This window comes from Ovis canadensis, chromosome 25 (assembly GCF_042477335.2).
Source record: "Ovis canadensis isolate MfBH-ARS-UI-01 breed Bighorn chromosome 25, ARS-UI_OviCan_v2, whole genome shotgun sequence".
NCBI lineage: Eukaryota > Metazoa > Chordata > Mammalia > Artiodactyla > Bovidae > Ovis > Ovis canadensis.
In genome coordinates this window covers 62,318,187-62,340,482 of record NC_091269.1, presented here as the reverse complement: position 1 = coordinate 62,340,482, position 22,296 = coordinate 62,318,187, and the positions used below count along the sequence as shown (strand labels likewise).

The 22,296-nt window shown below is 43.8% G+C and overlaps 1 long non-coding RNA gene across 1 annotated transcript in view; it reads left to right on the top strand.

Annotated features, from left to right (window-relative positions):
* Positions 1–12,214: 12,214 nt before the first annotated feature.
* Positions 12,215–22,296, top strand: part of LOC138430259 (uncharacterized) — a 30,836-nt gene continuing 20,754 nt past the window's right edge. Inside the window, exons 1-2 of the long non-coding RNA XR_011253079.1 lie at positions 12,215–12,343; positions 12,523–12,566. This is a non-coding gene — a long non-coding RNA (uncharacterized lncRNA). The remainder of the gene's footprint in view (positions 12,344–12,522; positions 12,567–22,296) is intronic.

Below are 22,296 nucleotides of genomic sequence, written 5' to 3'. Positions count from 1 at the left end.
TTTCATTCCTTCTGGGTATAACCTTCGGAATGAAACTTCTGAGTCAGATGGTGCCTGTGTTCAGCCATCTGAGGCGCTGCCAGACTGCTTTGCAAAGTGGTTGTAACATGTTCCATTCATCCCTACCAGCGACGTACGGAAGTTTCAAACTCTTCACGTCCTTGTCTGACTTTTATTATTCTCTGACTTTTTGGCTACAGCTATCCTAATAAAGGTAAAGTGGTCTCTCACTGGGATTTTGACTTGCATTTTCCTGATAGCTAATATGTTTCACATGCTTTCGTAAGGTTATTGACCATTTCTAGATCTCCCTTAAAGAAACGTTTATTCAGATCCTTTGCTCACTTTACGGTTGGCTTGTCTTTTCATTGTTCACTTTTAAGAGTTCTCTACATACTCTAGATAGGAATCACCCATCAGATATGTGGTTTGCAAATATTTCCTTCTGTTCCGTGGACTGCATTTTCCCTTCTAGCGACGCTCTGAAACCAACTGGGTTTAGTTTCATCAGAGTCCAGTTTACCTATTTTTCTTCTGTCACACTTGCTTTAGGACCTTTATCTAATGAGCCTTTGCCTGATAAAGGTCACAAACATTTGTACTTATGCTTTGCTCTAAGGTTTTATAGGATTGGGTCTTATATTTGGCTGTTTATTCCATTATAAGTTAATTTTTGCATACAGTGTGAGGTAGGGGTCCAAAGTTCTTCTTTTGCATTGAGTATCCTGTTGTCAAGCACAATTTTTTTAACAAAAGAACTCCTCTACAACGACCCTCCCACCCCCACCGCACCTGCCCTTCTAGGCTGTCGCAGAGCCCCAGTCTGAGTTCCCCGAGTCTGTAGCAGGTTCCCACTGGCTGGCTGTCTCACACATAGCAGAGTGCATGAGTCCATGCTACTCTCTCCATTTGTCCCAGCCTCTCCTTCCCCACCACCCCCGTGTCCATACGTGTTTCCTGGGAAGATTACTGTCTCCCGATTGAACTGTATTAGCACCCTTGCTAAAACTGGTTGGCCATCGAAGTGAAAGTTTATTTCTTGGCTCTCAGTTCTTTCTCTCTGACCTCTGTGTATATCTTTATGCTAGTACCATACTGTCTTGATTACTATAACTTTGTAGTAAGTTGTGAAATTGGGAATTGTGAGTCCTTCAACTCTGTTCTCCTTTTTCAAGGATGTTTTGGCTGTGCTGGGTTTCCTGCATTGTGACATTTTAGAATAAGCTCGTCAATTTCTGAGAAACAGCCAACTGGAATTTTGAGAGGGACTGAACTGAATCTCATTTAGGTCGCCTTTAATCTCTTTCGGCAATGTTTGTAGTTTTCAGATTATAAGTTTGCAACTTTAAATAATGAAATAAAATACAACAATGTAGGTAATTTTAAATATAAGTTTCTGGTTGTTCATTGCAAGTGTATAGACACACAATTTCTGTGTTGTGTTGTAGAATGCAAACTTGCTGCAGTGTCTTATTAGCTCTGATTGTTTTCAGTGCATTCTTTAGGATTTTCTGTATACAGATGTCATCTGCAAATAGAGACAGTTTTACTATCTCTTATTATTGTACGTGTTATTTATGAAAGGTGGTTTCATCCCTACCAGTACGAATGCCGTTTGTCTCTTTTACTTGTCTGACTGCCTTGCCTACAGCCTCCAGGACAATGTCACACAGAAGTGATGGGGCACATGTAATGGGCTTCTCTGGTGGCCCAGCTGGTAAAGCATCTGCCTGCAACACAGGAGACCCAGGTTCTGTCCCTGGGCCAGGAGGTCCCCGGAGAAGGGAATGGCTCCCCACTCTAGTATTCTTGCACATAAGATACAAGGTCAAATAGGACTGGAATCTTGAATATATGTGAGGATGGGAAAGCGTTAAGAAAGATTTTGAATGTGGACTGGCACCAAAAAGGAATAATATTGCTCATGTTTGAGAAGGAAGCAGGAAGAAAGAAATTTGCTCACTTCGTTGAGCATGAGGAGTGCCAAGACAGTTTCCCACCATGAAACCGAGTCAGCATAAAATATCAAAATATAAAAAAGAAAGCTACAGTGACCATCCCTGCGCTACTCCTAACTTCCCAGGGCTCTCCTCCTGATCATAATACAGCCAGAAATTCGGGCTCCATTCACCCTGCTCTGACACAGAACTCCTGCAGCTGCTCCCCATGCAGGGTCAAGATGCAAGACAACAGGGGAAGGGAGAAAGTGACATGGGCTTCTGTGGTCAGGATTTCTCCAGATGACAGTTTCAGGTCCGTGGTGTGTTTTAGGTGCCTTTGAGCTGCTGTGGTCTGGGATGTGAACGAACAGGGGAGAAGCTTTAAGAAATAAAGGCTAAATATTTTCCAAATCCCATAAAAATTTAATAAAAGGTCAGCAAATCACAATCAGGGTAAACCCACAGAAACCCAAGCTAAACCCAACATAACAAAATTAATGAACATTAAAGACAAAAAAACTTGAGAATAGCAGGAGAAAAAGACATAATGATCTGAATGAGGGTAGATTTCTAATCACAAACCATGGAAGCTTTAAGGAAGTCACATAACATTTGTAAAGGGCTAAAAGCAAAGAACTGTCAGTCTGTAATACTATGTTCAGTGAAAACATCTTTCATGAATAAAGGTACAATAAAGATGTTCACAGATGAAGGAAAATTAAGAGAATTTGTTGCTAGCAGACTTGCTGTTAAAGAACTGCTATAGTAAATTCTTTCAATAGAAGTGAAATTATATAAGAAGGGAACTTGGAACATCAAGGATGAAGGAAGAGCAACAGAGATAGTATATATCTGGGTAGATATGATAGACTACTTTTTTCCATTTCGGTTCTTTAAAATATGTCAAATGACTGAAAGCAAATATTATATCATTAGCAGTGAGTTTCACTGTGCATGGATGTAATACTTCACAGAACTACCACATAGAAGGGAGAGGTGAAGGGACCTGTATGTTGATGAGGTCTATGTCTTCCTCTTGAAGATATAGAGCATCCCCTCTATATTTTTAAGTTTAATATGTTTATTATAATCCTCAGAGCAACCACTAAAACAAACAGACAAATCAAACAAACTATACAGAGAGATATAGTCAAGACACAAAAGATAAAAGGAAATAGAATACTAAAAAAATGTTCAGATATAACAAAAGGAGGCAAAAAGAGGAAACAACAAAATAGAAAACAGATAATAACAGAGATAAAATACAAAATGTGAAACTAAATATAAACATACCAGTAATTACATTGAGCACAAATTGTCTAAACACACCCATTTAGAAGCAGACGCTGCTGGAATGCATAAACCAGTGCGTAATCCAGCTACGAGTCGTCTATAGCGGTGATGCTGAAGTGGAAGCCTGCGTCGGCTAGCTCAGCCGTGCCCGACTCTCTGCGACCCCACGGACTGTAACTGTCCAGGCTCCTCCATCCCTGGGATTCTCCAGGCAAGAACACTGGAGTGGGCTGCCATTCCCGTCTCCAGGGGATCGTCCCAAATGGTAAGGGTACAGGTAGGTTAAAAAGTAAAGGATGGGAGAACATATTCCATGCAAGCACTAATGCGGGAATGGTTATATTAAAAAAAAAAAAATTAACTTCAGACCAAAGAAATATTCCAGGCACAAGGAGGAACAGTATGTAATGATAAAAGAGGAAATTACTCCCCCAAAGAGATAACAATCATAAATGTGTAGAACCTAAAATAAGAGCTTCAAAGTGCATAACCAGAAAGCTGGCAGATCTGAAAGGATTAATAAACAAACCCATAATCTCAGCTGGAGACTCCGCCACTCTGTCCCTTAGGAACAACGCTCAGTACACTTCGTAATGGACAGAACTAACAGGAAGAAAGTCAGTAAGGATATAGAAGAAAGGATGACACTATCAGCTAAGTGGATCCAACTTCTATTTACAGAGTTGTTCACATAAGCAGCAGAACAGAGATGTCAGAAGAAAGTAGAAAATACTTGAACTGAACAAAAATAGAAACATATTTGTAGCAGGTAAAGGAGCAAAGGAGTGCCATCAGGGAAATTTATAGAATTAAGTGTTTATGTCGCAAAACAAGAAAATTTCAAATAAATAATCTAAGCTTCCATGTTAATGCTCTAGGGAAAAGCATTATGGAGCAAAATCATTTCAAAGCAAGCAAATGGAAGAAAATAAGAGAGGTGCGGCCGGAAGTCAGTGAACTTTAAAACAGAAAAACAGTGGAGGAAATCAATAAAACCAAAAGCTTGTTCTTTAAAAAAAGAAAAATAAACCTCTAGAAAGACTGACAAAGATGAGAGGAGAGAAAACACAGGTTGTTAATATCAGGAATAAAAGAAGGTGGTCTCGCTACAGATACTGCAGAAATGAAAAATTAATGAGAGTAATATGAATTACTTTGTGCTCATAATTTTGACAATGTAAAAAAATGAATTATTAACAGTGGGGAGAGGGAAGTGAGAAGGGGCAGAACATAGTGAGGGGGATAAGGAGGTAAAAGCTACTGCATATGAAATAAATAAACTGCAAGGATGTGTTGTACAGCACAGGGAACATGTTCAACACTTTATAAATATAAATGGAGTATAATTTTTAAAAATTGTGGCTCCCTATGTTGTACACCTGAAACATAGAATATTGTAAATCAACTGTACCTCAATTAAAAGCAACCAAAGATGGGTCAGTTCCTTAAAAATCACAAATTACTGAAATCCATTCTAAATTGAATAGATAACCTCTATAAAACAAATTGACTTTGTAGCTCAAATTCTTCTCAAAAAGAAATGTCCAGGTACAAACAGGAAAATTCTGAAATATATTTAAAGAAGAGATAATATTGATTCTACAAAATTTCATCCAGAAAACAGAAGAGAGGGGAATAACTCCAAACTGGATTTATTTAAGCCCAAATTTGTCCTTGGGGAGTAGGACAGAGGCAAAATATATACATGTATTTTCATTGCAAGTCATTTGCGGGGGTGGGAGCCTTGATTCTTGATCATGTCCATGTGTCACTTTAATTATAATTGTGATTAAACATAAGCACACTGATTGTAAGTCTCAGTCACCCAGCACAGAGCTCCCAGTTCTCCTGGTCTTTGTATCTCCCTGTAGACTCTGAAAGTCAGGAGACTTGGCTATCATTGTTCCCTCTAAAATATGCTCTTTAGCAACTACAAAGCTGTGCTAGAAGGCTTTCAGTTGCAGGACATCTGAGGTTGTCCTCAGATGTCAACCTCATCTCAGCTTGTTTATTGCTAATTTCTTCTTAATGAAATCCGTGGGCTACCCAAAAGGGATGAGTTCAGAATTTTTTTCCACAATGGCCTCAGGAGAACAATCAGTGAGGTTCTCAGAAAAGAATGCACATTGAGGAAATCCCCTTTGAGCTGATTGTGTCCATGAACTTCAGTTCTGTTTGTGGTTTTGTATTTGCCAAAGACCCAGAGTTTTTCACGGAACTCTAGGCAGAGAGCATGGTGGGGCACTTGTGGGAGGTCATGACACCTTGAACTGCAAAACCACAAGGTGTGGGCATCTGGCTGACCTTGGGCAAGCATGCACTGGGGGTGGGTGAGAGGGGCTGGGCCACACTGTGAAACCCACTTGGGAGAATCATGATGACATGGGTTCAGAATGAGTCAAAGGTTCACGGACATAAAATAATCTCATGGCCCTTGTATAACCTCAGATGGAGCCAAGGAAGAAGGAACCAGAACCACAAAGAATGGACCTAGGGATTTTAAAGGGGAAGAATGTGTTGGCAAAATCCTGGTCTTTGTCAAGAACAAGATGTTTTAAAAAAACACTCTGAGCTATTTGAGTTCAAGCCAGTTGTCTCTGGAGGGATCTCAGCCTTAATTCTCCTTAGCCTGTGGCAGAGGCTTATCAGACCTTTGGGGATGCTTGAAATTGTTGAATGCTTTCTGATTATCTGAAATGTATAGTGATAGTAGCAGTGAGGTCCGACTGGTTTCACATTTGGAAACTGCTTTCCTCAAGGTCTGATCCAAATGGGCTGGGTGTGTTCTGAGGCACCTCAGGCATCACTCTGTGAGGAATCAACATTTGCTACCCCTACAGGCAGCTCAGCGGAGACACTGTGAGATAGCTGGATAGAACCTAGTTTTCACTGAGCATTCAGAAGAGGCTGCACAGCACGCCGCGAAAGAGAACAAAGCTTCCCTCCCTCCCAAAGACCTTTCTTGCCCAAATCGTGCGGGGGATACAATTACAGCCACATCTGAGAAAACAGTGGATGAGCTCTGACAGAGCAACAAAGATTCACAGAACCCGGCACCCACTGCTTGCTGAAGCGTAAACAGGTGGGAGAAGGGAAAACAGGCAATTCGAATCGCAGAGGCCCATGCCACGCTTACTTTGCACCAGTGCTGTTCTGAGGGTGCTATGCATGTTAACCTAAGGCCTTTGTGACTCTTGCAGAATACTCTGGGTTGCTGTTATCACCATCTGCTAGACAAGGGGACTAAGGAACCCAAGGGCAAACGACCTGCTGCTGTGACCACACAGCTGTAAGCGGCGGAGCCAGGAGTCGGACTCGGACGCGCAGGCGCCAGACCTCGCGCTGCGAATCCCGGTCTAAACGTCTCCCCTCCTTCCACGGAGTATCCGTGCAGTACCCACTGGGATGCGCCAAGACCCCTCTCGGCTCACCCCATGGCCCCTCTGCAGTGTAGATTATCACAACCCTCAAGGTAACTGGTGTGGCGGTCTTCGGAGAACAATGTTCTTTTTCAATTGGATCTTTCTGACAGAGGACAGGCCGAGAAGCCAGATACAGACAAATGAAGCAAGAGGTTCCCAATGTTAGGGTTGCCCCAGAATGGGCTCAGAGTGGGCTTGAGAACAGCCTTCTTAGCGTTTTAGGGTAGGGTGGACTCGGCCACAGCAGACAGGGAGAAAATTAGAACGCCTCCTTCATTCACATAATGTAGCCTTTGTCTGGGGACTCCCCAGGTGGTGCTAGTGGTGAAGAGCCTGCGGGTCAGGGCAAGAGACTTCAGAGATGCAGGCTCAGTCCTCGGGCCGGGAAGATGCCCCGGAGAAGGGCGCGGCAGCCACCAGGATTCCTGCCCAGAGAGTCCCAGGGACAGAGGAACCTGGTGGGCTACAGGCCGCAGGGGTGCACAGAGTCAGACGCAGCTGACGCGACTTAGCGCAGCACAGCCCATCCTCCCACTCGGTCAGTGTCCCCAGCATCTGAGTCTCTCTCCCTCCCCTTCTCTCTCCCCTTCTCTCTCTCCCCTTCTCTCTCTCCCCTTCTCTCTCCCTTTCTCTCTCTCTCTCCCCTTCTCTCTCTCCCCTTCTCTCTCCCTCCCCTTCTCTCCCTCCCCTTCTCCCTCCCCTTCTCTCTCCCTCCCCTTCTCTCTCCCCTTCTCTCTCTCCCCTTCTCTGTCTCTCTCACCTCAAGTGCACATATAGTTTTTGGTTCATGAGGCTATCATTATTGATCAATGCATGGCCTACTTTTGTTCATAGACTCACATAGTTAATGTATTTTTGATAATGTAATAAGGGCACCATGAGCTATCCAACATGAAAACCAAAACTTTGCTGACGTCTACACTATAGTCGTCTCTACCCCATTTCCCACCTCATTCTGACTGTGGTTGACCCTAAGCACTTTCTCTTTGTGAATCCCTCCAATTAAATATATGTATATACAATATATATATATATATAATATTTTCTAACTGCCTTGGTAGAAAGATGAGTGAAATCCAGGCTAGGTTCATTAGTATATATTTATTATTACACTCATTGTCTTCTGTTTCTAAAAGAAAATAAAACCACTTTTGTGGGACGTTAACATCATGGGCCTTACACCCTGTCCTACCTACTATACTTAACGAAAGGATAACTGACCTGGCTGAACACGGAAGAATGGATGCTTTTGAACTGTGGTGTTGGAGAAGACTCTTGAGAGTCCCTTGGACAGCAAAGAGATAAAATCAGTCAATCCTAAAGGAAATCAACTCTGAATATTCATTGGAAGGACTGATGCTGAAGATGAAACTCCAATACTTTGGCCACCTGATGTGAAGAGCTGACTCATTTGAAAAGACCCTGATTCTGGGAAAGATTGAGGGCAGGAGGAGAAGGGGATGACAGAGGATGAGATGGCTGGATGGCATCACCGACTCAATGGACATTGGTTTGGGTGGACTCTGGGAGTTGGTGATGGACAGGGAGGCCTGGCGTGTTGCAGTTCATGGTGTCGCAAAGAGTCGGACATGACTGAGCGACTGAACTGAACTGAACTGAATGGAAAAGGTCAACCACAAGCAGGAACAGATGGGAAATGTAAACAGAGAGATGGAAATTCTAAGGATAGTAAAAGAAAGGGCTAGATATCTAAAGTATTATAATGAAAATGAAGAATATTTTTTATGGGCTCATCAGTGACTGAATACAGCTGAGGAAAGACGAATTTCTCTATTGAAGACAGATCAATCAGAACTTCCTAAATGAAGTACAAAGATGAAACACATTGAAAAAATAAAATAGGGCATCCAAGACTTGCAGGGAAATTTCAAAAAGCGTAATACACGAACACTAGAACACTGAAAGGGAAGGAAACCACGGAGCAGGGGGAATTCTGAAATAAGAATGGCTGAGGGTCTTGCAAAATTTGACGGGTGCCAAACCACAGCCATGATTTCATTACTTGAAGACTGAGAACATTCTTGGCTGGTCTTCCCTTTCTTGGATCTCCTTTTTAAAAAAAATGATTTCCCACAGGCAAAATCATGATGCCTCGTAGTACCTGATCTAGGTATGGTCTCCTCGAATGCAGAAACGTGACGGGCGGGAATCAAGCACCATCGATACCACTCACTCAATTCAGGGAGAAACAAAACCACGACAGAGGACAGCATGGCCTGCATCTGACGTAGGTGGCCCACAGCTTTTTCCAAAGGCTTCCTTGTCTGGTCACACCTGCTCGCCTGCATGCTCATGCACGTTGATGTTTCACCCAGTGAAACATATCATGGGGGTGATTCCAGGTTTGGTGAATCAGTATTTTTTTATGTGTTAACCAAAATGCACCCTTTAATATTCTGTTATCTGAGCTAGTTTGAAGGCAACTTATGATAGATGTATATGTTCTTTGTTCTTATTAGATTCTTAAGTACCTTTTCCCTTTAGGAAAAAGCATATATGCTAATGCTTGGGTGAATTTGTATAATGGTAGAATTCAGATATTATTCCCTTGTAAACCCCACTTTCTTCACAGGGCCTTTGAAGAAATCTCTGTCTATAAATTCCTATACTCAGGCTTGTGATTGGCAAGTCTGCTTGGACCATGATATCCAGTGTCTGATCCAGGGGCTTCCCATGAGGATTTTCTTCCAGCCCATTGTTGAACGCAAATGGAAATTTTTCCCAGAAGGAAACATCTCTGCTTTGCCTATTATCCTCTGCATCATTCTGTCTCTCAGGATCTCTACTTCATTTTGACCACCTTGGGAAGTATCCTGGGAAGATAAAAGCTGTATACAGAAAATTTGAATTTATCATCGCAAAAACCATGTTATAGTCTGCATTCCTGATTAACAGAAACTGGTGCAAATGTTGCTGTGATCTTGGCAAATCCCATTCAGTAAAACTGGGAACGGAATTTTCACCATATATAGATGACAAGTGTCATCAAAACAGTGAGTGACTTTTATTACCAGAGATTATAAATAAACTATTTTATGAGGTGACCCATTCTCTTATATAATTTATATTTCAAATCCCCCCTTTCTCAGGTGAAGACACTAAATCTTTTGCTTAAGGGCATGCAACCTGCTAAGTCACTTCAGTCGTGTCCGACTCTGTGCGACCCCTTATACGGCAGCCCACCAGGCTCCCCGTCCTAGGGATTCTCCAGGCAAGAACACTGGAGTGGGTTGCCATTTCCTTCTCCAATGCATGAAAGTGAAAAGTGAAAGTGAAGTCGCTCAGCTGTGTCCGACCCTCAGCGACCCCATGGACTGCAGCCCACCAGGCTCCTCCATCCATGGGATTTTCCAGGCAAGAGGACTGGAGTGGGGGCCATTGCCCTCTCCAGTGCATGAAAGTGGAAAGTGAAAGTGAAGTCGCTCAGTCGTGTCCGACCCTCAGCGACCCCATGGACTGCAGCCCACCAGGCTCCTCCGTCCATGGGATTTTCCAGGCAAGAGTGCTGGAGTGGGGTGCCATGCAAAGTGCTCATCAATTAACCACATTCATAGCAAATATCATGCATCCAGTGTGTGTAAAGGAAGTCTAAAGAAATTCCATCCCAGACTTTATGAAGGTCACAGTCTGGGGGATAAATGGGTTGTATTCAAGGAGAAAGCCCAAGGGAAATATGGACCTGACCTCTTTCAAATAAGCATTTCATGGTTAGAGAGACTCACTGGGCAGTATTAATATGGCCTGGATTAATTTAGGGCAGGCCCTGTGACACGGGCCGCCAAGGCTTGAAGGAGCCACACCCTGCAAGACAGAATGAGGTGAAGTGAGTTTGGAGGCAAGAATTAGGGACCTCCCTGGTGGTCCAGTGGTTAAGAATCTGCCTGTCAATGCAGGGACCCCAGGTTCAATCCCTGGTTCGGGGGGATTCTGCATGCACAGGGCAGCTAAGCTCCTGCACCGCAACTACGGGTCCCATGCGCCCTAGAGCCCAGGCTCTGCAACGAGAGAAGCCGCCACAGTGAGGAGCCTGCACTCTGCAGCCACACAGCAGCCCTGCACTCGGCAGCTAGAGGAAGCCTGCGGGCAGCAACGGAGACCCAGGCAGCCGTGAATATGCACATTAATTAAAATGGAGTCGTTGGCAAGCAATTGAAATTTACCTCTTGGTTGCATACAAAAGAGAGCCCTTACAGTTTCCCCTAATATTTTAGGCCTTCCTCATTTAGAGCCTGAGACACAACCCGTGCATGGGACACAGTGAAGCACTTGCTGAATCTATTAATTCAGGCATTAATTTAGAACAGAGAGAGCTACATGCCTTACGTATCCTGCTCTCACTCTGTCAACTGCAAAGCAACTTAGATGTCTAGTTTCTTAGGCCTCAGGTTGTGAGCAACCAGAAAGTAGGGCCTGGCTCTTGCTCACCCATACTGGCCTTCAAGGAGTGCTAGTTTAATCGTAATAACTTGACCCCTCCTCTTATGGGATTCCAGTTAGTGGTGCTAAGGAATGAATGTTTGTGAACTGCAAATTCGTGTCTGAAAGCCAATCATGAATGCGTTGGTATTTGGAAGTGGGGCCTTCTGGAAAGCAATCAGTCCATGAGGGTGGAGCCCGCATGAACAGGATTAGTGCCTTTCTGAGAAGAGACGTGAGAAAGATGATCTCTCTCACTCCATCCACCATGTGAAGACACAATGAGAAGATGGATAACTTCAAAGCAGGAAGTGGCCTGACCAGACACGGGATCCGAAGGCTCCTTAACCGTGAACTTCCAAGTTTTCAGAACCCTGAGAAATTGGTATTTAAGCCACACAGTCTGTGGTTTCTGTCCTAGCAGGCCAAATGCGTTGAGTCAAATGGAAAGCCATTGTTCTTAATATCACCAAGTGAAGAGCCTGGACTAATACGCACATATTCTATATTAGACTGCCTCTGAATTTCTTATTATGCATGTAAGTGCTATATATGTATGATGTAGATGCATATATATCATGTTTTATATATGTTCAGTGTGCTTAAATTCACTGACTGAACTGACTTACAAAAGTGAAACAACTGTGACTCTGAGTGGTCAGAACGTCTTCCTTCTGTTTTGGCCACTGGACACCGGCAGCCCTGGTTCGTATAACACCAAGGGAAGGAAGCAGACCAGAGCAGAACTGTAGCCTGAACCAAGTCCAGCGGTTTGCATACATTTTTAGTACTGACTAATCTTTTAAAATAAAACTTTAGGGGAAATCCCAGCAAAATCATAAGAGCTAATATTTTTTGCATACAAACTATATGCCAAGTGTACCATAATAAACTTTTGGTTCATTAACTAATGTCTTTTTTACAGAAACCCTACAAAATAGAGTACTATCGTCATTCCTAACTTCCAATTGAGAAAACTGAAGTGAAGGGAAGTGACCTGACTTGTCCCGAGACGTACAGAGTCCGTCTGTAACAGCCATGATCTGAGAGTAAGCAGTCTGGCTCCGGAGCCGGCGTTAATCATTACATGATACTCTCTGCCTTTTGCACCCGTGGCTCTCCAGAGCACGTGTGTGTGTGTGTATAAACAGATTTTATTATAAGGAATTTGCTTATGTGATTACGGAGTCTGGTTAGTTTAAAATTTGCAGAGTGGCCAGACTAAAAACCCAGGAGAGATCTTTTCAAAGAGTGAGCGTCTGACTTCATTGATTTTCTTTAATGATTTTCTATTCTCTATTTCGTTTATTTCCATTCTAGTCATTTTTTCTCTCCCTTCTTCTTTCTTTGGGTTTAGTTTACTTTTTTCTTTAACTTCTTAAGGTAGAAGTTTCGGTTACTGATTTGAAATTCCTTCTTTTGTGACACAGGCATTTCCCTCTGAGGCTTGCCCTGACTCCATCCCACAGACTTGGTAAGTGGTGCTTCACGTCCATCCATCTCAAGGCCTTTTCTAGCTTCCCTCCTAAGCCCTTCTTTGCCTATTTGTTATTTAGGAGCGTGCTGTTTAACTTCTACATTTTTGTGAATTCCCCGCTTCTTTCTGCTTTGATTTCTAATTTTATTCCACGGTGACTACGGAACATACTTTGCACGGTTTCATCCTTTACCGCTTAACGAGGCTGTCTTATGGCCTAGCGTAGCGTCCATCCTGGAGAACGCTGAGGGTCTGTATCTCCCGCTGTTGGGCAGAGTCTATGGCCAGCTACCAGGTCCAGCTGGCGCACAGCGCTGCTCAGGTCCCCTACTTCCTCTTTGACCTGCTGTCTTTTGCTCTGTTCATTGTTGAAGGTATGCTGTTGGAATCTCAATTGTTACTGACTTGTCTGTTTCTCCAGTCACATTTCTAAGCTTTGTTTCGAGTAGCTGGGGCTCTGTTTTAGGCACACCTGTGCTTACATCTTCTTAATGGGATGGCATTTTACCCCCACGAAGTGTCCGTCTTTGTCTCTATAGCAATCTCTGTCTTAAGGAAGGCCTGCTTTCTCTGTTAATGCAGCCACTCTAGCTCTCTTCTGGGGACTGTTTACATGCCATCTCTCTTCATATCTTCTAGTGTTCGACCTCTTTTAGTCTTTGAACATAAAGCGTGTCTCTTCTAGACATGCACTGAAAACTCATTCAAATTAAACCACTTTCCGTACATGTTTGCCAGCACTAATTTGAGGTGAGATATTGCGCCTGGTACTGTGGAGCTGCCACAGTAAGTAAACAACCACTTAGAGGCGCTTCACAGACACCTTCTAGCTGCGGACAGTCGAATGCAAAGCCCACCAGAACGTGCTAAGGGCTGTGAGGGGGGCGGAAGCAGCCTGGCCCGTTGATGTGAGAGAAGAACGCTTGCTCAGCCGACGGTGGGGCTCAGACTGCGGTGCAGCTCAGGCGCTCAGCCTCGGGGCCAGACGAGGCTTCAGGAGGGGAGCTGAGTTTGCAGCAGGAAGGAGCAGCACCCAGAGGCATGGGTGCTGGAACCATAGCGTGTGTCCAGCATCTAGTGTGCAGAGTGCTCTAACAGGTAACTACAGCATGCGTGGGAGAGGAACGGGAGACGAGGCTGGCAAGATGGACCCGCTGCTAGAAGCAGAGATCTACTGACGTGGTGAGAAGTGTTTGATTAGATCTAGAATGATAGAAGCTAGGAAAAAGACTCACAGCAAATGCTTCAAATGATTGAGCTTCCTCTTCTACCCACTTAATTTGAACATTTAAGCCCCAAAGGGAAAGGAAAATATAACGCCTTTCATGTTTATCATTACATAGTTGGCATTCAATAAGTGTTTGCCAACTAAACCACTAGATAAATGGAAATAGTGAGAGTCATATGGGGACCTAAGCTCAGTGGCATGCGTGCCAGGGAGGCCAAAACCGTTGGTAGTCACGATTCTCCCAACACTGGGCAAAGACAGGATACGTGACAGAACCAAGGTTCAAGAGAGAACTTCAACCTTAATAGTGTAATATTCAAATACAAGACTATGGAAAAGGGCTCGTATTTGAGGCAAAATGTGTGAGTATCCAAAGGATCTGTCCTACTTTGCTTCTGTCACTTTAAGAGCTGACGCCAACTAACAGATGCCAGAGGGACTCAGGCCTCCCTAGTTCTCCCTGCACTGGCTGGAAAGAAATGAATGGATGGTCGCTCAATAGAGTATTAATTTCCCTTAGCATCTTTCACTTAGCTAGGGCTGATGGCTTTTTAAAGTTTGTTCATAGTAGTATTGCATTGACTTTCTTTCTGTGAGGCAACAAGGGAGAAATGATTTTCACGTGGCTTGACAATGAAGAACACGAAGCCTAGAGGGATTTCATGGCTTCTCTAAGGTCTGGTTTCTAGGTGGAGAAGGTGAGATTCGTCTCAGGTCTTATTTGTTCAGTAGCCAAAAAGTCTAAGTGTCTTCTATGTTGCAGGCATTTGCTGAATGCTCAATAAACCGCATGCCCTAATTCAAGGTCAGCAGAGTCCAGAGGGAAGATTCTAGTTCATAAAACAGGAAGACAGAGTTAATGTGCGCTACCTTTCCAGTTATAAAAGCAAAAAAAAAAAAAAAAAAATACTGGATACGTGTAACCAGAATAAAGTATTTTAAAACACATAGCTGAGCTTAATAGAAAAAAAGGGAAAATTCCCACATGTCAGAAATGAAAAAGAAACTGGAGGCTAGAATAAGTAGCTTGCGGTCAGATGCTTAAGGCCAGCAAAGGAGTGGAATCTGGGTGTAGGTCCACTGGCTGGGGACGGGGACTGGATACCCAACCAGGATGAGGGAGGGAGTGGGGGATCTGCGGAAAGCTGGAAGTTGCATCCAAGTTGGCACAGAGCTAGGAATCTGAAAAGGTTGTGTTTCCATAAAGGGACATTCAAAACGTGGAAGCAATATGGAACCTACTGTGTGAGCACCTGGGGCTCTGAGCAGATATCAGTAGGGAGAAAGGGAACCTCTGCGGCACCAAAACCTCCAGTCCACGCCACGCACGGGGTGGTGTGGTGTTCAAGGGCATTATTTCCACATGCTGTGAGAAGCCCTAAGGAAAGGGTGTGAAACTGGACCTAATCAGGTCCCCTGCAGAAGCAAAGGCACAGCCTCTCTGTAAGGGGCTTTCCACAGTCCAGAGAGCCCAGTGCTCACGTATCAGTAAATCCCATAGTAGACAAACTTTAAAACAGGAATTGCAAACTACATGAGACAGCTATCAACTATGAGAAAGAATCAGAGGACAGGGCAAACACGGACATAGCATGTACGCACTTGAGATTGTCAAGCTCTCTGCAAGAGGCTAACACTAAGCCTGCCTAAAGAGACGGGCTTCCCTGCTGGTTCAGACAGTAAAGAATCTGCCTGCAGGTGAGACATCTGGGTTCCATCCCTGGGTCAGGAAAATCCCGTGGAGAAGGGGATGGCTACCCACTTCAGTATTCTTTCCTAGAGAATTCCATGGACAGAGGAGCCTGCCGGGCTATAGTCCATGGGGTTTCAATACTGCAGCCCACTATGCATGTGGGGAGGACATTTATAGACTAGTTGCTGAGGAGGGGCCTCAGGCACAGGAGAAGAGGGTGCCGCAAGTGTGTCAGAGACGGGCTGAGCAACGAGGCTGCTCTAGAGACCTGAGGGGCGAGGCGTGAATGCACACTCGGTCACTTCAGTCGTGCCCAGCTCTTGCTCACAGGCTCCTCTGTCCGTGGGATTCTCCAGGCAAGAACACTGGAGTGGGTTGCCATTTCCTCCTCCAGCGGATCTTCCCAGCCCAGGAATTGAACCCATGTCTCTTTTACATTCACAGGCAGATTCTTTAGCAATACCACCTCCTGAGAAGCCCAATGGGGAAATGTGCGATCCAAATAGAACCAGGTGATAGGATGCTGAAGCAGGGACCAACTCGGCAGGCTCAGGGGAAAAGGAGGCAGTTAGTGTGGGATTGAAGGATGGAAGGCGGTCGTGGCAAGAGGGAGAGCTGCAGAGAGAGGCAGAACTTGCTGCGAGAGAACTGTGCGTTCTTCCCGAGACGCCCAGGAGGGTCACTAAGGATTTTAAGCACAGCAAAGACAGGGCAAAACTTGAACCCCTGTTCTGTGTAAGGGATGGACGGGAAGTGGATATAAACAGAATCAGGGCATGAACTAGCAGACTGTCACCACAGTTCAGGCATGAGGGGGATGATGAGGGTGGGAACCAGGGGAGTGAAGAAAGGAGAGAGCCCTGCGAAGGGCTGGAGGGCAGGTGGCGCACAGAACGTGGTTTCCGTAGGGAAAGGGAAGAGGATAAGGGATGACTTCCATGCGTCTGGCCAGGGAGCAGGGATGCCTGTTCGGAGCATATAAGCCTTCCAGCCTTATAGCCGCACAAATTTTATAATACATTTCACGGCCTATTCACTATTTACTATCTCCTACTATTTCAATATCTCCCTTTTAAGTAGGCAACACCAAGCATCGCTGATTCATAATTATTAACTCACCATTATGGATAATCTTGAAAGGAAATTCATGTTTGGTTTGGTTCCCGTGTTTACCCCTGCAAGGTAATGTTACATAAACAAGTAGCGGTAGAATGTTTACACCATTTATCTGCTACATAAACGGTGGGAGGCCTCTTTAAAAAGGAAGTAAAGACTTCTCATTAGTGTGGGGAGGGCTAAAGCATACTTGTAAGTGACAAGCATCTGTGGCGAGAGGTTGGAGAAGATGACGTCTATAATCTTAGTGATTTCTCAGTGTTGTAAAAGGAGTGTGAATGCCATAGATAATAAGATACAGCTGATATCCCAAAGGCCCTTCCCTACAGGATGGTAGGCAGCCTAGGCTGGCCTTCTCCACCCTTCCCAGTCCTCATGATGAACGGCATGGTGGACACAGGGCTTTTAGTCCAGAAATGGGAGAAAATAGCAGGTTTCCACATGTGAGCAAGTTGCAGGGTCAAAGGGAGACATTACTGAATGTTCATAATGTTCTAGAGATTCTTCATACATGAATTCTGAGTGAGCTCACTGCAGACACAATCGTGAGAATCGCTGTGACTATTTTAACAGCGAGGGAATCACTCAGAGAAGCGCTTTCCACTCAGAGAAGCACCTTGGCCAAGGTCATAGCCCATGAATTGGGAGAGGCGTTTTAAAGGCAGTCCTGTGGGGCTCCTCCTGTGACGCCGCTTGAGTCGTGGGTGCTCCTGTTGGGCCTTCTTGCAAGCCCTGCACTTCCTCATGAGCGGGCTCCTGGAGACCACCAGGGGAGCTCAGGGCAGTGGCCAGGCCCCACTCTCCCACCCTCTTATTGTGTGGTCTCCAAAATTCACTTAACCTCTTGCTGCCTTGACCTCCCCATCTGTGAAATGGGGATCAAATTTCGTTGCTGCACATCTGTCTGCCCAGTGAAGCCTCGATGCTTAATGATTAATGAGATCATGAGCGGGCAGGGGTTGTGCCCAAGGGCAAACTCATTTATTATGAAGCAGAGTCCATTATTTCTTCATTCTTTCACATACTGACAAAGTTTTTTTTTTTAAGCATAATAAATTAAGGTAAATTTTTAGCCAGAATTTAACTGCATAACATTTAATAATTACAAACTAACTTTGGCTAAAAATCTATAAATTAGTTAATTTTGTGAGATTACTATCTGAGAAAACTGACTCATTTTTGGTGCTGGTGTAATTTTCGAGTTTAACCAGATTTAGTTATTTTATTCCCTAAATAAAATGGATTGTGGACAAAGGGACATTTAGAATCACCAGTTTCCAAACTCCTTTATTATTCTGAGGTTTAGTTCTTTCTCAGGGGAGGTCTTGGAATAGCTTAAATAATTCCAAATCAACTCTCAGCTTGTTATGACTTTCCCAAATATTAGGACTGAATGAATTTCTATGAGTTTCTTCTAAAAGTTAAAGCTAAGAGCTGAGGAATATCAGTGTTACAAATCTTATAAAGATATCATTGACAAACACACGGTCATTAGCCTGGATACTTGGTCATCGTTCTGTGTGGGATTTGGTAAACAGTACCTACCTGGGGTGGTTCAGAATCTTGAGGGACAGATATTAATGTGAGTGTGTCTACTCAGTTGCTCAGTCATGTCCAGCTCTTTGTGATCTCATGAACTGTAGGCTGCCAAGCTTCTCTGGTCCATGGGATTTTCCCAGCAAGAATACTGGAGTGAGTTGCTCTAGGGGATCTTCCTGTCCCAGGGATGCACCTCTTGTATCTCCTACTCTCAACCACTGAGCCACCTGGGAATCCCATTTATGTGAGCCGATCCTTTAAATACAAAGCACATTTCAGTTCAGTCGCTTAGTCGTGTCAGACTCTTTGCGAACCCATGAAACGCAGCACACCAGGCCTCCCTGTCCATCACCAACTCCCGGAGTTTACCCAAACTCATATCCATTGAGTCGGTGATGCCATCCAGCCATCTCATCCTCTGTCGTCCCCTTCTCCTCCTGCCCTCAATCCCTCCCAGCATCAGGGTCTTTTCAAGTGAGTCAGCTCTTCACATCAGGTGGCCAAAGTATTGGAGTTTCATCTTCAACATCAGTCCTACCAATGAACACTCAGGACTGATCTCCTATAGGATGGATTGGTTGGATCTCCTTGCAGTCCAAGGGACTCTCAAGAGTCTTCTCCAACACCACAGTTCAAAAGCATTAATTCTTCACTCAGCTTTCTTTATAGTCCAACTCTCACATCCATACATGACTACTGAAAAAACCATAGCCTTGACTAGATGGACCTTTGCTGGCAAAGTGATATCTCTGCTTTTTAATATGCTATCTAGGTTGGTCATAACTTTCCTTCCAAGGAGTAAGCATCTTTTAATTTCATGGCTGAAATCACCATCTGCAGTGATTTTGGAGCCCCCCAAAATAAAGTCTGACACTCTTTCCACTGTTTCCCCATCTATTTCCCATGAAGTGATGGGACCAGACGCCATGATCTTCATTTTCTGAATGTTGAGCTTTAGGCCAACTTTTGCACTCTCCTCTTTCACTCTCATCAAGAGGCTCTCTGGTTCTTCACATTCTGTCATAAGGGTGGTGTTATCTGCATGTCCGAGATTATTGATATTTCTTCTGGTAATCTTGATTCCAGGTTGTGCTTCTTCCAGCCCAGCATTTCTCATGATGTACTCTGCATAGAAGTTAAATAGCAGGGTGACAATATACAGCCTTGACATACTCCTTTTCCTATTTGGAACCAGTCTCTTGTTCCATGTCCAGTTCTAACTGTTGCTTCCTGACCTGCATACAGGTTTCTCAAGAGGCAGGTCAGGTGGTCTGGTATTCCCATCTCTTTCAGAATTTTCCACAGTTTATTGTGATCCACACTCTCAAAGGCTTTGGCATAGTCAATAAAGCAGAAATAGATGTTTTTCTAGAACTCTCTTGCTTTTTCGATGACCCAGCAGATGTTAGTAATTTGCTCTCTGGTTCCTCTGCCTTTTCTAAAATCAGCTTGAACATCTGGAAGTTCATGGTTCACATATTGCTGAAGCCTGGCTTGTAGAATTTTGAGCATTACTTTGCTAGTGTGTGAGATGAGTGCAATTGTGCAGTAGTTTGAGCATTATTTGGCATTGACTTTCTTTGGGATTGGAATGAAAACTGACTTTTTCCAGTCCTGTGGCCACTGCTGAGTTTTCCAAATTTGCTGGCATATTGAGTGTAGCACTTTCACAGCATCATCTTTCAGGTTTTGAAATAATAGCTCAACTGGAATTCCATCACCTCCACTGGCTTTGTTTGTAGCAATGCTTCCTAAGGCCCACTTGACTTCAAATTCCAGGATGTCTGGCTCTAGGTGAGTGATCACACTATCGTGATTGTCTGGGTTGTGAAGAAATTTTTGGACAATTCTTCTGTGTATTGTTGCTACCTCTTCTAATATCTTCTGCTTCTGTTAGGTCCATACCATTTCTGTCCTTTATTGAGCCCATCTTTGCATGAAATATTCCCTTGGTATCTCTAATTTCCTGGAAGAGATTTCTAGTCTTTCCCACTCTATTCTTTTCCTCTATTTCTTTGCATTGATCGCTGAGGAAGGCTTTTTTATCTTTCCTTGCTATTTTCTGGAACTCTGCATTCAGATGCTTATATCTTTCCTTTTCTCCTTTGCCTTTCACTTCTCTTCTTTTACAGCTGTTTGTAAGGCCTCCTCAGACAGCCATTTTGCTTTTTCGCATTTCTTTTTCTTGGTGATCATCTTGATCCCTGTCTCCTGTACAATGTCATGAACCTCCATCCGTAGTTCATCAGGCACTCTATCTATCAGATCTAGTCCCTTAAATCTATTTCTCACTTCCACTGTATAATCATCAGGGATTTGATTTAGGTCATACCTGAATGGTCTAGTGGTTGTCTCCACTTTCTCCAATTTCATTCTGAATTTGGCAATAAGGAGTTCATGATCTGAGCCACAGTCAGCTCCTGATCTTGTTTTTGCTGACTGTTTAAAGCTTCTCCATCTTTGGCTGCAAAGAATTTAGTCAATCTGATTTTGGTGTTGACCATCTGATCTGGTGATGTCCATGTGCAGAGTCTTTTCTTGTGTTGTTGGAAGAGGGTGTTTGCTATGACCAGTGCATTCTCTTGGCAAATCTCTATTAGCCTTTGCCCTGCTTCATTCTGTGCTCCAAGGCCAAATTTGCCTGTTACTCCAGGTGTTTCTTGGCTTCCTACTTTTACATTCCAGTCCCTTATAATGAAAAGGACATCTTTTGGGGGGTGTTATTTCTAAATAATCTTGTAGATCTTCATAGAACCATTCAACTTCAGCTTCTTCAGCGTTACTGGTTGGGGCATAGGCTTGGATTACCATGATATCGAATGGTTTGCCTTGGAAATGAACATGGGATTAGAATTCGAGGGGGAGTCTCATACTCATGGGAGGTTTTAGACTGAGAGCATATCTTTTCAAGTTTCTGATACTCTCCTGGAGCATTCTCTCATTCATTGCACATGTTCAACGCGAGCATAACTCTACCAGATGAATAAGAGGGGTAGGTTATAAAGATCCGTAGGAATGAGTTTAAGTCTCCAGTACCTACATATAGAAAGACGGTGGATTCAGGCTAGTTAAGGGGGATGGTCCGTCTCTAACTGGTGTCACACCAGAGTGAAAGCAAGGGATTCTTCCAAGAGATGGCAGACATTTGGATTTGTATGTGAAACTTCTTGTTCAAGTATTAGTAATTAATTGGAAAACCACATTTCTCTAAACACCAGGCACTTGTTGTTCAGTTGCTAAGTTGTGCCTGACTCTTTGCGACCCTAAGAACTGCAGAATGCCAGGCTTCCCTGTCCTTCACTATCTCGCAGAGTTTTCTCAGACTCATGTCCATTGAGTCGGTGATGCCATTCAACCATCTTATCCTCTGTCACCCACTTCTCTTTCCCTCAATCTTTCCCAGCATCAGGGTCTATTCTAATGAGTCTCTTTGCATCAAGTGGCCAAAGTATTGGAGCTTCAGCTTTAGCATCAGCCCTTCCAGTGAATACGTGTTGGGCCAAATAAAACTAGTTCATAACCTCTGCTCTAAATGCTTTCTTCTACCCCCAACTCTCTACTTCCATCAACTACTCCCGTAATTACTCACAGGCGGCCATCTGGCCTCTGTGTCTGAAGCAGGAATGTTACACAAGACATCGGAAAGTGCGACTGCTCAATTGTGGTTATTTAGTGACATAACTACCTCACTTTTCAAAGAGAGTCATTCTGTTATTTTTAAGAGAAGGGAATCTAACCTGAATGTGTTGCCTGAAGGAACCCAATTCAAAATGTATGTATTAACAGGTAGCCAGCCAGGCATTCTCCTTTGTAAAATCTTTTACTCACTCATTCTTCCTTGCACGGAAGCCCAATATACGTTATTTAAACTCTCTGTTGGTTCTAAAGTATTTTAATTTTAAAAAGGTGGGAGGTGGGATTTTGAACCACTTTAGAAGCTGGTTTCCTAAAGATTTCTACGTTATCATTTCCCTTTGTGAGCAAAAGCCCATTGAGAAGGATGGAAAGATTTGGGACTCAGTCCAGAATTAGATGGATGTGCTATAAATGTCAGTCTAACCCACTACAGCAATTCTCAACTACTGGTGGCCTTGGCTCATCGTCTTTCAGTGACTGTGGAGAGTGGCCGAAGTGAACAAACATGCCTAAGG